At 46.5% G+C, this 13,011-nt stretch overlaps 1 protein-coding gene across 6 annotated transcripts in view; it reads right to left on the bottom strand.

Moving 5' to 3' along the window:
• The window catches only part of ARMH4 (armadillo like helical domain containing 4), a 111,789-nt gene that overhangs the window by 76,806 nt on the left and 21,972 nt on the right, over window positions 1–13,011 (bottom strand). The gene's annotated exons all lie outside the window — the stretch shown is intronic.

The raw sequence follows: 13,011 nt of genomic DNA, 5'->3' as shown, positions 1-13,011 counted from the left end.
GTGTGTGTGTATTTGTGTGTGTGCCTGGTGTGTGTGTGTGTGTATGGGTGTGTATGTGCGCCCAACAAACGTGTGCTTGTCTTGACAATTTTTCAATTAAAGTGAGAAATGTTTTCCTAGTTTCAAAGCTTTAAAGCAGCAACAATTTGCTTCTTTTTTTATTATCAATATTTTCACAGCACCCAAACACATGCCAAGTTATTTCCCAGCACAATTAGACACAGTCCCAGCTCAAAAGAGCTTACAGCCAGAAGCCTCGATCCTGTGATCGGATCTGCTAAGGCAGATGCATGGGCCCACGAGGAGTCCCATTGATTTGTGCTGGCACATCTGTTTGCAGTGAGGATCACAGCAGGGACCGGATGGGGCAAGGAAGGACAAGGGTTACAGCAGTGTCACATGGTTACTTAGTTTAGGCAAATGTACTTCTAGGTGGCTCCACTTTGAAAAAAAAATTTTGAGTCACTATGGCAAAAATAGTGGGCCACATCCTCAGCTGGTGTAAACTGGCATAGCTCCATCAGCTACATTGATTTACCCAGCTGAAAATTTGACCCACTGTGTCTTCAGAAAGTCTTTGAAAGAATCCAGTAGGATTAAGATAGCATGTGACCCTCTTTTCACCTGATTGCTAGAGTGCTGGACATCTGAAAAGGCAATAAGCCGATAAATAATGATCAGAAATATTTTTGCAAGCCAGCCTACACAAACATAATATCCCTGTAGTTTATCATTTACGTAAAGCGCACTTTGATCTGTTAAAAACTGCTCTACAGACGTAATCAGAGTGGAAGATACTGTCACCGTGCAGCTGAAGGTGTATTCCAGCCAGTGGGCCTCAGCCTGTGTTAAAAACAAACATTCTAGGAAAAATCCACATTTGGATACTTCTAATAGGTGAGTCATTTGGGCTCAGAGCTGGGGCCCACATATACTGCTGCCTTGGCAGTTAGCTGGAGCAGCTCAGCTTAGATAAGGCAAAGTATAAGAGTGAAAAACTCAAATACTTATCACAACATTGAGAGCTGTACCTTATTTAACATGGCTCTGCTTTACCCTGCTACTGGATGCGGTTACACTTTAACAGGTCTGGGTCCAGGAGTGAACTAGTAAACAAGCTGGAATAACTTTTGGAAAGGACATTGCTTTGTGGGGAGGACACCCAAGTTTTGAATTCATTGTTTTTGGAGTTCCTCCCTCTACTTAATATTTCAGAGATGAGAATGGCATTACCATTTACAAGCCTTCGGCGTGCCGTGCTGCATTAGTATCAAAGACTGGTGCATGACACAAGTGTTTATATCATCAGGGATTTGCTTTAAAAGGCTACATTGCTTTTCAGATCTTCAGATGAGACAACTGCACTTTGATGAGTTTTATTCAATTCCAGAATTTTATGCGATACGCTATTTGGATTTAGCATAAAGGTCATTTCTAAGAACACTTATGCCATGCAGAGTAATGAATAGAACTTCGGGGCACCATCAGCCCCTTAGATTCTCATTACCTTTGATAGGAGAAAGGCAGGAGTATTTCATCCCCCAGTGGCTTTGTCCTTCTGCTTTTCCTATCCTTTCAAATAAACAACAAGAACTTTCACTGCCATTTTGAATGAGCTCACACCAAAACAGTCAGCCTCTATGAACAGGGCTGGAGCTTATCCCTGGTGGGTCACGAGGAGAATGCTTGCAGGAGAGTTGCAAAGACAAATTAATGTAGGTGTTTTGCAGTACCGGGTTTACCATGGCACCAGTGGCTCTGTGGCGCTGGGCCCATACTCAGGAGCCCCGGAGTCCAGACCATGGCCCCGCCTCCACACCCTGCTTTGCCTGCGTTATATCCCAAGGCCCCATCCACTGCTCATTCCTCTTCACCCCCATCCCTCCTGCCTGACCCCTGGGCGTGGGGCCAGTGGCGTGGCTGGACTGAACAGGCTCCCAGGGGTCACGTCCCAGGGTCTGGGTCTGCCCCACTCCCCAGCGCGGCTCTGGCTGGGTGGTCTCTGCTGCTCGCCACCTGCGGGGCCCCACCTTCCTCCTCGGGATGAGCTGCCTCAGACCAGTGCTGGCAGTCTCTGGGCAAGGGGGCACGGGGCATTAGGGTGGGGCACTGGGCAGGGCGTGTGGCGTAGGCCTGCCCCCAAGGGGAAGGGGCACACTGGCAGTGCAGGGCTGGGTGGGCCAGTGTGTGTCTGGCAGCTGCAGTTTGTAAACCGGTGTCCTCATGCTGGGCTTTGCAGAGCAGGGCTACTCCTGCCGTGCCATCCCCTGCCTCATTGCCCCCAGCCGGCCCCATGCTCTGGAGACTGACCCCCCCCCGCCATGCCCCATTGCCCCCATGGGGGCCCACAAATATGTTTGGTGCCGGACCCACAAAAAGTAATCCAGCCCTGTTTTGTTCTCTGCTGGGAGAAACGCTGCCAGAAAAGAAGGTAGCAGCTTTGGATTTCTAAGCTTTAATAGTAGACAGAAGGGGGGCAAAAAACACCAGCAGAAACTAGAATATTAGCAGAGTTCCCCCCCAGCTCTGAAGGAGGGTGGGGAGAGCTGGGCAGCAGGTGAGGAAATATGGACTCAAGGTCAAATCTGAAAAAGATTTAGGGTCAAAATTTTTCCACAGTAACTACTGATTTTTGGGAGCCCAACCTGAGGTGCCTTTTAAAGGGCACGTAACAGCACTTCTGAAAATCATGCCCCTGCAAAGCATCTGAAGCTGGGCACCCAAAAATCAAAGTGGCCGGAATCACTAGTCACATCTGAAAAGAGTGGTTACAAAGAGAGATGTGGTCCCTAAACTGCGATGTCCATTTCACGATCACGCCACAAAGATCAAGGGGATTCAAGTCTTCTGGCATAATCACTGGTAAAAATCCCTATTGGACGGATGGCTCCTGAATGCTGCACTCCCTTTTTCTCTACCCTTTACCGCAAGTTCACAGTCTGAAAAAGGCCTTTAAAAGCTCCCTATCCTGTCGCCAGCTGTCCACCGTTCAGCAAACCGTGAGAATAGTGAAGAGCGCCACCTGCCAGTCACTGGGAGGAAGTGTTGTCTCCAAACAACAGCACATTTCACAAATGCTAGGAAGGGCAAAAGAGGAAACTGACAGAGACAGACACTCCACACGCAGACCTGATGCTCCCACAGACCAGCATTCAGGGGCAAATGTTGCGCAGCAGAACCCCAGAATACTCCAGTGAGTGAACCCCACCGTGACAATGTTTCCCTGCGCTCATGTACATCGCTGGGCACCCCAGGGCTCTGACAGCGCCGGAGGTAAAAGAAACAAAAGTGGTTACGGATGCCTAGGATGGAAGCCACAATGACCAACAGACTAAGGGAGTGTGCCAGAGCTGCCCATATGGCAGCAGTTCATGATTAATTTGACTGGGCACTGGCCTATGGAAAAGTAGTGAATTTTGGCCCCAAATCTTTTCCAGATTCTGCCTGCAACATAGAAGAGCTAGGCGTGACAGCAGGGATGGCCCAGTGGTTAGGACACTCATTTAGCCCTTGAAGGACATGGGTTCAATTCCCTGCTGTACCAGAGACTTCTTGTGTGACCTTGGGCAAGTCACTTAGCCTCTCTGTGCCTCAGTTCCCCATCTGTAATGGGGAATACTAGCACTGCTCTGCCTCATAGGGGGTGTGAGGTTAGAGACTGTGAGGTGCCCAGATACTGTGGTGACGGGGGTCATCTATAGTCTCTTTCTTGCTAAGAGAGATGCCCAGAGAGGGGGACTACCTTTTTGTTTATATATACCCTTAGCTGCTATATCTTCATGTAAACACTAGTTTACAAAGTTAGTGCTATGTTTTTACACTCCCTGTCCCTGGGTCAAATCCTGCCTCTCAGTTCATTAGTTTGTTATGATTTGCATTGTGGTGGCACCTACGTGCCCCAATCAAGGCTTACTACCCCATTTTGCTGGGCACTACATACGTCACACAAAGACAGTCTCTGTCCCAAGGAGCTTGCAATGGAGTATGCATTCCCAGCTGCCACTGAAATAAAGAGAAGCAATGCATATGTAGCTGAGGACAGAATCTGAAATGAATGAAAAAATGAAAACCCTGCCCTTCTCTGATGTCAACGGAAGTTTTGCCTTTCAGGAGGCCCCTGGCTCAGGGAAGAAGAGCAGGATTTGATCTATAAAATTTGTTATTTTTAGAAGGCTTTAAAACAGGCAGGAAAAAAAAAACCCTTAGGAACTTAATTGGCTACTGAGAATTCCTAGCTGGAACAGAGATACAGAATAGCTTATGAGCAGCTGGAGTGCTGAGAGCAGGAGGTATGATACACCACAGCTCATGTCCCAATGGACTTTTATTCCCTTAAGCACCTGACAGCTTTTAGAACTTGTCGGAAGCTGAGATTAGAATCAGTGATGGAAGAATGTCTGGACATGGAGAGCTTTAGATAAGTGTCAAAAGACTTATCTGAGCACCTAGGATCCCCAGCTATATTATCAATCACTAGAAATTGTCATTATAACTTGCCACAGGTTGGTCTACTAGCAGTATTGCAGTAAATTTACCAGGGACCTTTCTGAGTCCTAGTGGCAAGCAGCCTCTATGTTATGGTTAACAACAAATACAAATTAAAGATAATTTTACATTACGGAACTGCACAAAACCTCACAACAGTGTGCAGCACAGAAAAAAGTGTGAGCACTTCTCTCCTTCCGAAAGAGTTCTCTGTGGCGCACGCAAAGGGCGCAGCTCTGCACTCATCAGTGGAGTGGCCAGAGAATGGCCAGGGTCATATAGATAAAAGATCCCAGTTGCATTTGTGTCAGACAGCCAGAGGAAGTGTTGCGGGTGCAGTGCTCGGAAGCAGACAGGTAGGCCACAGAGGGAAGAGGCAGTTTTGTTCTATGGAACAGCTGGTGCTGTGGTCAGAGAGCACGTGGGACCATCTTTCCCATCACCAGTGGAGAATGGCCTTGCCAAGCTCCTGGGACTGGCTTACCATTCCCTCAAGTTTCTTACTTTGGCATCATCCACTTTCCTTATTATTCCCATGGATTTTAGGTCATTACAAAAATCAGGCAGATTCCAGACAGAAGCAAACCTGAATTGTTACTAATTATTATTAGTAGTTGTAGTGACAGTATTTCTTAGAAGCCCTAGTCAAGGACCAAGAACCCACTGTGCTAGGCACTGTGTCAAGTTTCCCACCTCCCCGCTGTGACCATGTTGAAAGAGACAGAAATGAGATGGAAGGCACTGAAAAAAGGATCCTTGGTACACCTTCTGTAGCCAATCCTTGCCCCACATCCATCCCCAGAGGAGGAGACGGGTGAAGAGCGAGTGACTGAGGGCTGAGAGGGAACCTCATGGCGCTGCCAGGATGGGGTTATCCTTGAGGGTACCATATAAATGAGGGGCCACCTCTCAACTGTTTGCCTTATCACCTTGGAGAGGTTACTAAGGTTGAGGGCATCTTCTGCAGCTAGAGGGGGCATCTGACTGCATGGGATGCAGCAGCAGTCGTGGGGAGAATTCCTAGTGAGAAACGGGTACCTGATAGACAAGGGATAGTAACAACGATAGGTCCGTCAATGGCTATTAGCCAGGATGGGCAGGAATGGTGTCCCTAGCCTCTGTTTGCCAGAAGCTGGGAATGAGTGAAAGAGGAAGGACCACTTAATGGATCCTTGTAACCCAACTGGCGTCAATGAAGTTACATCAGGATGAATTTGGCCCTTCATTTTTATTTCAAGAAAACCTTCATGGGAGAAGATTTCAGCATTCAGAACTTTGCCATTACCATTCACTAACATTCTTGTTATCCAGAAGTTTTAAGAAACAGTCGTTTGTCAGATTTATAGCAGAGGAGAAATGTCTTGTTCTGAGCAGTAAGGTTCTTTTATTAAAAGAAGAAAAATTCATTTGCCCAAATCGGGAATTAAAATTAATATAATTTTTAAAAGAATTATAGGGCAGTATCCAAGTTGCTACTTGTGACACAGGTATCTCAGAATGGCATCCTATAACCCCATATTCATCATTTATATATGCCAGTGATATTTCATACAAAGCATGCCATGCAAGGTATCCTATGAAAGGTCATGATCTGCTGAAACCTGTTGTTCTGTTCAATTATGTATAATTATTAGTGTGTATAAAGTTACTGGAAAACTGGCGGGTGTAGCCTGATGACACGATGTCCAACACCCAATGGTCTGAAGTGACCTCAACCAGGCCGAATGGAAGGGACGGAGATGGTCGAGGAAAACGTGGGGCAGATCCTTGGAGGTGGCTGGTACATCGCTCTCAAGAGCGCCCTCAAAACAAGTGCTTCTGGCCCCTGCAATGTTTTGCCAGGCCAGGTTGCGCCGGTGAGTGGGAGGATGAAGGCCAGCGGTGGCTAAAACCCAGCTTCCCTTCTCCTTGCAGGTCCCTGCCATGGCTGCCACTGCCTTAGTGGTGGGGGTGGTCGGCATGGCTGCCGTGCAGATTGAGGAGTATGCACCCGCAATGAGCAGAGGGTGGCCCGAGTGTACTTTAGGCCGTGTAGCCTTGCATCTGTGTGGCTGGAGAACAGGCCAACCCTGTCAAACGGGAGGTCCTGAATAGAGGCCTGCATCTCCTGGGACAGGCCGGTGGTTTGGAGTCAGGAACTATACTTCATGACCATCACCAAGGCTACCACCCTGGCAGCTGAATTAGCTGCATCCCAGGCCATCTGGAGGGAGCACCGAGCTGCTGCAGTACCTTCCTCCCCCAGAGCTCCAAACTCTTGAGCAGCCACCTGGGACATGCAGTCCTTAAACTTAAGGAGGGAGTCCCACAAGTTAAAATTATAGCGCCCCAAAAAGGCCTGGTGGTTTGCCACCCTGAACTGGAGACTGGCCGTAGAATAAATCTTGCCTTCAAAAAGGTCCAGTCTCTTGGCCTCCTTATTTTTGGGGGTGGAACTGGCTGGCCCCTGCTTGTCCTTTTTGCTGGCCACCGATATGACCAACGGAATACTTCTTTTCCACCCTCTTGGAAGTGGGCAGGATGGAGGACAGGGCTTGCCAGATGGTCTTGGCAATATTCAGGACCCCTTTGTGTACCAGGAGTGCGTCACAAGCGGGGGTGTACGCAGAAAGCACACTGAATAGCGTATCTGATTGCTCCTCCATTTCCTCCACCTTGAGGTCCAAGTTGGTGGCCACCCGGAGAAGCAGTGCTTGATAATCTCTGAAGTCATCAGTTGATGCCTGGATCTGGTGGCTAACCATAGCTAGGGGTGACTGGTTCCTGGAATATCCAACCAGTGCCGGGAGTAGGGGAGCGGTACCGAGCTGGGGAGCATCCCCGAGGCCTCAGTGACGGTGACCGTTGGTGCGAAGACGACCAATGCCAACTGTGAGACGATTGGCGTCTCTCTCTAGGCGAGCCCTGGCATGAGGGCGGAGATGAGGAATGCAGCGCCAGTGACCTGTAGCAGCGAATCAGTGAGCTGGGCTGACGAGGAAACCAATGGCGTGGCGACACAGGACTCTGCCTTGGCTCCGGAGACCGGTGGCATTCGCTCGCCTTCTGGGAGGCCCTCACGGCCAGCTTGCCCTTGTAGGGAGCTTTAGCTGGGTGGCGGGAGCACTCATTGCTCCCTGGGATCTGGGAGCTGAGAAGGTGTTGATTGTGTCATCAGCCTGGGTCCCCCACCGTTCTCCGGAGTTGGTGGTGGGTCCCTTAGGGGAGGTACTCCCCGTGTTGGATTAAAAGTAATAATTAAATACATTAATTATTTTCAGGAAAATATGGTCCAGTACAGACCCCGGATTTGGCTTGTATTATTAAAAGAAATATGTCTCTCAGTCTGTTCTCTCAGCCTGCTGAGTTTGTGCTAACTGAAGCAGGCTTGTTAGTTTTCAAGGTCTGTGCTAATTGTAGAAAAACATTCAGTGAGCTGTAGCTCACGAAAGCTTATGCTCAAATAAATTTGTTAGTCTCTAAGGTGCCACAAGTACTCCTTTTCTTCATTCAGAGACAAAGAGTTTGTCCTAAAAGTGATAAGATAACAACATGTTACAAATGTTTTTCTGAAATCAAGAACAAGATTTGTTGTTCCTCCACTTTTATAATCCTATCTTGCTTGTTTTCTTTTCATGTGTAATCAGTGGCATGGATAGATTCACTGGAGTCTGTCATGCCTCAATGATTTAAGAATAGTTATGTTAAGTGAAATAGGGTATGATTGTAAATGTATGTTTAAATGTTTGAATAAGTAATAAAAGGTTAAAGCTCCAGCCTAATAAATAATAACTATCCAGGAATATCCAGCCAAAGAATGCGCAGGATGAAGAAAACCAGATGACCCCGTAGGTCAAATCGGAATCCACCCCAAACTACCCCAAAAACAGAGGGGCCAAAGAACCGAAGAACAAGATAACAACAAGCCGTCACTGCTGTGCCATCTGCATGACGGACTATCATTTCAAATGTAAGAACTGTGATTGATTATCACTTCAAACGTGAAAACAGCATAACAAAGCAAACCCTATGGATTTGAATGAGAAGGAAAGACAGACTCTAAAAACTGAGAACTTTGAGTTTGGTTCTGCAACCACCCTCCAGGAGCATCGGATGCGCATCAGACAAGACTCGGCTTCATCCTCATGTCCAGGCCACCTGGCCAGTGACTTGGCATGAGCAACCTCCAGCTGGTAACTATAACAACCTTGCAAAACTCTGCGTGTATGAGTGAATGTGTGAGAGAATGGAATGTTATAGCTATAACTGATTGCTTACTTTAATTCCTTCTGTATTCACAATAAATATGGCGTATTGCCTTATTCCATAAATAAGATCCTGTTGGTTTTCATTTTCTAAGTATAACACCCAGGGCAGAGCCCCCTTGCAGCTCCGGTGTGGGCAGGCAGCTCGAGCAGGGTCCTTTGCCCGATGCCCCTTGATCCGGCTTGCTCAGCGCCAGGTCCCTCTTCTTGGCCTTCTTCTTGGGCACCAGCGAAGGGGATCGGTGCCGGGAAGAGACCAGTGCCGGACGTGCACTACACACCGAAATTAAAGCGCTGGGAGAAGAGCAGCCTCCATGGAGGGCCCTCAAGCGAATGTCGCGTTCTTTCTGTATCCTGGGATGAAAGTTTTTACAGATGCGACACTTCTCTTTTATATGGGATTCCCCCAGGCACTTCAAGCAGCTCCCATGCAGGTCACTAACAGGCATAGGCCTGTTGCGGTCCGAGCAGGGCTTAAACCCCACTAAACCGATGGGAGAGCGCTCTCCGGTTGACCCCGGTACTCCAGCTTTCTCATGTACCATCAAGGTGCTAACAGAGCATTCAAGAAAGACAAGGCCATTGTGAAGAAGCTAAATGAATTCTTTGTCACTGCAAAGGACGTGGGGGAGATCTCCACATCTGAGCCATTCTTTTTTAGGTGACAAATCTGAGGCACTATCCCAGATTGAGGTGTCAACAGAGGAGGTTTTGGAACAAACTGGATAAATTAAACAGTAATAAGTCACCAGGACCAGATGGTATTCACTCAGGAGTTCTGAAAGAACTCAAATATGAAATTGCAAAACTACCAACTGTGGTATGTAACCGATCATTTAAATCGGCTTCCATACCAGATGACTGGAGGATAGCTAATGTGACACCAATTTTTTTAAAAGGCTCCAGAGGTGATCCTTGCAATTACAGGCTGGCAAGTCTAACTTCAGTCCCAGGCAAACTGGTTGAAACTATAATAAAAGAACAGAATTATCAGACACATAGATGAACATGATTTGTTGGGGAAGAGTCAACCTGGCTTTTGTAAAGGGAAATCACTCCTCACCAATCTATTAGAATTTTCTAAGGGGGGCAATAAACATGGTGGACAAGGGTGATCCAGTGGCTATAGCGTATTTTAACTTTCAGAAAGCCTTTGACAAAGTCCCTTGCCAAAGACTCTTAAGCAACGTAAGCAGTCATGGGATAAGAGGGAAGGCCCTCTCATGAATCAGTAACTCGTTAAAAGACAGGAAACAAAGGGTAGGAATAAATGGTCAGTTTTCAGAATTGAGAGACGCAAAAAGTGGTGGCCGCCAGGGATCTATACTAGGACCAGTGCTGTCCAATATATTCATAAATGATCTGGGAAAAGGGGTAAATAGTGAGGTGGCAAAATTTGCAGAAGATACAAAATTATTCAAGACAGTTAAGTCCAAAGCAGACTGCGAAGAATTACAAAGGGATCTCACAAAAATGGGTGACTGGGCAAGAAAATGGCACATTCAATGATAATAAATACAAAGTAATGCACACTGGAAAACATAATCCCAATTATACATACAAAATGATGGGGTCTAAATTAGCTATTACCACTCAAGGAAGTTCTTGGAGTCATTGTGGATAGTTCTGTTGAAACAACTGCTCAATTTGCAGAGGTATTCAAAAAAGAGAACAGAATGTTTGGAACCATTAGGAAAGGGATAGATAATAAGACAGAAAATATCATAATGCCATTATATAAATCCATGGTATGCCCACACCATGAATATTGCATGAAGTTCTGGTTGCCCCATCTCAAAAGAGATATATTGGAATTGGAAAAGGTACAGAAAAGAACAGGTTTCAGAGTAGCAGCCGTGTTAGTCTGTATCCGCAAAAAGAACAGGAGTACTTGTGGCACCTTAGAGACTAACAAATTTATTTGAGCATAAGCTTTCATGGGCAACGGCTCACTTCATCGGATGCATAGAATGGAACATATAGTAAGAAAACATGAAAAGGTGGATTAAAGGTACGGAACAGCTTCCATATGAGGAGAGATTTAAAAGACTGGGACTTTTCAGCTTGGAAAAGAGACAACTATGGGGGGATATAATATAGGTCTATAAAATCATGAATGGTGTAAAGGAAGTAAATAAGAAAGTGTTATTTACTTCTTCACATTACACAAGAACCAGGGGTCACCCAATGAAATTAATAGGCAGCAGGTTTAAAATAAACAAAAGGAAGTATTTCTTCACCCAACACACAGTCAACCTGTGGAACCCATTGTCAGAGAATGTTGTGACGACCAGAGGTATAACTGGGTTCAAAAAAGAATTAGATAAGTTCACAGAGGATAGGTCCATCAATGGCTATTAGCCAAGATAGTCAGGGATGCAACCCTATGCTCTGGGTGTTCCTAAGCCTCTGACTGGCAGAAGCTGGGAGTGGACGACAAGGGATGGATCACTCAATGATTGCCCTGTTCTGCTCATTCCCTCTGAAACACCTCGCATTGGTCACTATCAGAAGATAGGATACCGGGCCAGATGGATGATTGGTCTGCCCCAGTATGGCCATTCTTATGTTCTTAACTGAATGCCGGGCATCCCCTCACCTCCTGCACAGCTCGCTAAGAAAAATGAGGCATGGCTGGGTTTACCCCTGGCAGAGATGTTCTCTTCAGTCACATTCATGATGTGGGGGGAGAAACAAAAAACACCAATACGCTGGTTTGGGAAATAATACAAACTTTTATTTTGATGCAACATTTTGTTAAACAAATTTATTTGAGCATAAGCTTTCGTGAGCTACAGCTCACGAAAGCTTATGCTCAAATAAATTTGTTAGTCTCTAGTGCCACAAGGACTTATGCTCTAGTGCCAGAAGCTTATGCTCTAATAAATTTGTTAGTCTCTAAGGTGCCACAAGGACTCCTTTTCTTTTTTGCGGATACAGACTAACATGGCTGCTGCTCTGAAAGCGGTCTTTTTGTTAAACAGGTGCTCTCATTTTCAGTTGCAAGATCTTGGAACGAGATACAGCAAGAAAGCAGAAAAATCTGGGGGGTATTGCCATCTGCTGATAAAAGCTGAAAAGGATGCAGAGGCCAAGTGTGTAACAAAAATACTGCAGTTCCCACTTCTACGTAGCATTAATAAATAGGGAGAAATGAAAAAATCTGTATCCACAGCTTTTTAATAATTAATCCATTTGTCTGTTTTGATTTAAATTATTTGGATCTTGGCCATTTTTTCTGACTTTTCAAAAGCTGGGTGGAGCTAGTTCACCACACTGGGCCAAACTCCCTTCCTATTTACACCCCTGTGACCTCACTTAAATTTTTAATGAGATTGCAAGGCTGTAAGGGAGCAGATTTTAGCCCATTATAGCCAGGGCTCAGCAATTTCACTGCAAGCCTCTGCTTTTCATTAATGTATACGCTCCTCTCTCTCAAATTAAATGACCTTTTGGGGAGAAATTTCTCCTGCTTAATCACAGCTCAGAGACAAATGGTTTTTTGGAAAAATGTGTAGAAGACTGAGCCAGTTGAATGACCAGAGTGTGAAATAAAAGGGGTTTGGGTGGTTTCGGAGGCTGGGGTGGGAGGGGGTTTAAACAGAAATCTCAAGCACTTGTTCTTGCACATGGAGAACTGAAGCAGATGAGATTTAAAACATCAAACTTGGCATGCGTGTAGTCCTCATTGAGGAATGTACATTTGGCTAGACTTGAAAAATACCAACCACAGAACAGAGATGGCATGAACGAGTGAAGCAGAACAGCATGCACCAATGTACAGGTGCATTCCATTATAATCCTGCACAGCGGTGCACAGCCCAGGTATTGGGCTGTAAGCTGGCCTGCTCCAGGGAGCACGGGCAAGAGTTGGGGGAGAAATACTTGCCTCCTCTGTCTGTAGAGCCACTCTGCATACAGCGCTACAGCTCTGAGGCTGCCTGGGGCATGCTCCCTCTGCAGGGGGAAAGATGGGAAGATCTGCATAGTAGAGGATACTCTAGTCCCATTCCTATACATTCCACCCATACCTGCCCCCTTTGTGCTGGTATGCAAGGGAACCCCTAGGGTGCTGAGCTCTGTACCAGGCCTCGGGATCCTCTCCCCTCTTGCACAGTGGAATTGTATCCGTTTTCCTGCCAGGGGAGCCCCCACTGTCAGAGGGGCAGTATTTGCACCTTAGTGGAGCTATGAAAGATGCATGTCCCTTCCTGTCTTAAAAGCAGGTCTGAGAAGTGGCCCAGGGCATCTGGCAGCATGTTGGCTAAACCCCCAACCCTGT

The sequence above is a fragment of the Lepidochelys kempii genome, chromosome 6, assembly GCF_965140285.1.
Source record: "Lepidochelys kempii isolate rLepKem1 chromosome 6, rLepKem1.hap1, whole genome shotgun sequence".
Taxonomy (NCBI): domain Eukaryota; kingdom Metazoa; phylum Chordata; order Testudines; family Cheloniidae; genus Lepidochelys; species Lepidochelys kempii.
This window is presented reverse-complemented; position numbering and strand designations above follow the sequence as displayed.